The following is a 3,589-nucleotide window of genomic DNA, read 5'->3' on the forward strand; positions in this document are numbered from 1 at the left end:
CATCTGGAAGTGACCGCTGCCTCAACACACTATCTCACTCGTACCAGAAACAGCATTATCTTTGAAGAATCTCTTTAGCATTGAAGAGGATGTGTCTGTTTTTCCTTGTGTGTGTGACTGTGCATGTGTGTGTGTTTTTTTTGTGTGTGTGTGTGTGTGCTCTCTCTCCCCTAGACCCAAAGATGAATCTTGTTTGAGTCAAATTTGATCCACAGAACTACAAACAACTTTTCAGTGTTGTATGCCATACTATCAACAGCCAATATCCTCTGCCGGGTCAAATTTTACCCAAAGCACCACAGATGATGTAACCAGACAACGGGACCTTCAGGATTGAATAAAATGGTGACCACTGGTTTTGTTTTGTTTATATAGCTGTTTTTGAGGATATCCTGAAGCCCTGTTCCAATACAAAAAACTAGATACAAAACAACGGGTCAGATTTGACCCTGACACAATAGGAGTGCTGAACCCCAAAATGTAAATGAAAATGTTCCTTCTTCCATAAGTAGAGGTAAGTAGAGGTAAGTGACTTAAATCGATGAGCTAAGATAGACGCGATGGTAACGCTCTATAGCTCAGGCATTTGGCATTTTGAATATCCTGGAAATTGTGTGTGTCTACCTTCCATTATGGCAGAAACTAATTTATTCACAGCTTTGCATAAAGAGAACAAAACATTTTTGGTACGTCACAGGGTGTGGCAACTAAAATTTATGCCAAATGGGGCAACCTGTTTTATTAGCAGACTAAGTATGTCGACATATTTAGGGTGTCGGTAATTTGACGTCATCTTGTCTTGTTATAAATGTGGCAGGACTAAGGCAGATATTGCATGTGCAAAGCCAGAGCTTTAGAGGAACATCACCTAAGTGTTCACTTCAGCTTCACAATAATTTCGGCTGAAAAAACCTTGTAGGACGCAAGCTCTCGCAGAAGACTACCTTTTTAAGTGCCTGAAAAGCATCGCCGAACAAAGGTAAGTGATGATTGAAATTAAACATATTTATTAAAATTAAACATATTTATTATTTCTTATAATGCAAGTCTTTTATTGAGCAGACATTAAGTGTTTTTGATTATTTTTGAGTATTTTTCCATGGTTGCTACATATGATTCTGACAAAATTTAGGAAGAGACCACCATTCCAGAGAAAATAGCTTATCCAGAAGTTTATATAATTAGGTGTGGCCAGGGCCCATACTCCCATGAACTCAGAGGAGGCTTGTTGACTGAAATATTGGGTGTTCTAAGCCAAACAATGACTGAAGGACAAACGCAATTTCTCATCTGATCTTTTTTTTGTTTAGCAGTCAAAATATCAGAGGTAAAACAGTTTAACTTTCAGCAATAAGCATTTTCTCCAGTCAAATGTGATGTTTCAAATTCATGCTAGGTTCAAACCCACATGCTACCTTAGCTGGCTACATAATGGCTGCCCAGGTTGGCAATGGTTGTAACACTTAATTCTAATTAAAACAAATTGCTTTTGCCATGAATTTATTTCTCAGCATATCTAAGCAATGGAGACAAACAAGACAGTGGTGTCCCTGGAGAGAATACAGATGTTAGAAATAGGCCATTTTATAATGAATAAAGTTCTTGTGGAAATTTCCTGGAGTGGGTCTGATTTAAGCAAAATGTATGTTCCTGCTACATACATCCCCAGCTAGTGTTTGCAACTCACCCCAGTTGCAGGGGTAGGTTGTAACAGTGGACCTCTTTGTATCTTACATGAACTCACACATTCTGTGGTTTTTGCAGTGGGGTGGCCAGTAGTGTTGTGGTTAAGGTAAATGACTGGGACCCGCAAGGTTGGTGGTTCTAATCCCAGTGTAGCCACAACAAGCAAGCAAGGCCCTTAACCGTGCATTGTTTGAGGGGAGGATTGTCTCCTGCTTTGTCTAATCAACTGTCTGTTTCTCTGGACAAGAGCGTCTGCCAAATGCCATTTTTGTAATGTAGTGGATGTCTAACTGGCTGGTATTTGGAGCAGACAATTTTGGGCAGCACTCTTTAATGGGGTGGCTCAGGCAGGCAGGCAGGTTGTGGGTTAGAGCCCTACCCCGGCTGCAGGCAGGTAGGTTGTGGGTTAAAGCCCTACCCCGGCCTCTCCTTACACCGCCGGCATGGTACTTTGGTGCTTCAGTTTTCCTCCCGCAGTCAGGTAATCACATGCAGGTCAGGTTAATTTGAGAGTCTAAATTGCGGCTTGGTGAACTCCCTAATATCCCCCTTGATCGAGGCACCCTGCCTCAGAACTGGAGTTGGTCCTCAGTACTTATTTTGTTGCCTTATATGGCAATGACAACCACACACAGATCAAATGAATAAATGCATACATAAATTAAATCAAAGTTTGAGAGCACTGGTATAAACACTCATCATTCTGAACTTGTACATGTGACAGTAAAAAGTGTTACAATCATCCCAGGTCACCCCTACCCATACATGATGAAAATTGTGCGAAGACATTCGGAAGTATTTTCCCAAACAGAGTGGCCATTGTGTGGATCTTGCCAGGTCATGTAGTAATAATGCCGGACACTCAAGGCGAGTCTGGACTTTGGTAATCTGAAGCGGTGTTGGTCTGAATGGCCTGTTCTGTTCATTACGCGATGTGATTTAAGAGCATTTTTCACCAAATTAAATATCAAACTACAGCACAAACATTAGGGACGCCATTTCAGCTACTAATATATTCGGTCCATGAGCCCCAGAGAAAGGATGCAAATATACCAAAAGATAAGGGTCAGAAATACAGACATTGTGAGGAGGATTTGAGCTTAGTGTCTCCAGCTGAAGCGACACTAAGGGGGATTTCTTTCAGGTTTTTATACATTTGAAACTGACTCATTAGGTTTATTGAATAAGTTCCTTACTGTTGTGTCAGGAGAATGAGAGGACCTTTATCAGTTAAAAACTAATGCAATGAATCATTTTCCACACAGAGTCATTAATATATGGACGAGTGGCTGCAGAAACCATAGCTGATTAACACAGGGCGATATATATTTTTTTGTAGATGGCAGGTAAAACTACATTGTGTACATATAGGTGTAATGGGCAGCTCTAATAATTGAACTCTCTGCAGTTGATGCACTTGTCAAAATATTTCGAGTTATTTAAGAATTGGAGTTTAGATTTATTCTGTTATCACGGTGAAATAAGAAATAAAAATGATCAAAATATCTTACCAAGCGCCAGTGAATGACACTATAAAGGATTCTCAAAATAAATCCCTCTTATTGTATTTTTAACTGCCTTCTAATTTCCCTTGTTTTGTCAAATTGATATTAGATAAGTTCTGATCTCTGAAATGATGCTAAAATCATGACTCCATTGATTCTCTTCTAGATTTGTTGGAAAAGTTTAAAAAGATACATTTAAGATGAAAGGAAAATACCTGGTGGCATTGTTCCTGTTTTTAGGTAAGTGAATCCATATCGCGCATGAATAGTAAATAGTGAAAATTAAATGTACGTTACAACAACTGAAGAAAATTACATTTCATTCCAGCAACTGCAGGCCCCACTACAACTGCAGCCCCGACTACAACTGCAGCCCCCACTACAACTGCAGCCTCCAC

General features: G+C 39.9%; 1 long non-coding RNA gene across 1 annotated transcript; it reads left to right on the top strand.

Annotated features, from left to right (window-relative positions):
* The first annotated feature begins 844 nt into the window (after window positions 1–844).
* On the top strand, window positions 845–3,589 carry LOC133141730 (uncharacterized). The gene is made up of 3 exons (XR_009710122.1): window positions 845–979; window positions 3,358–3,431; window positions 3,520–3,589. It is a non-coding gene; the product is annotated as an uncharacterized LOC133141730 (long non-coding RNA).

Source organism: Conger conger, chromosome 12, assembly GCF_963514075.1.
Source record: "Conger conger chromosome 12, fConCon1.1, whole genome shotgun sequence".
NCBI lineage: Eukaryota > Metazoa > Chordata > Actinopteri > Anguilliformes > Congridae > Conger > Conger conger.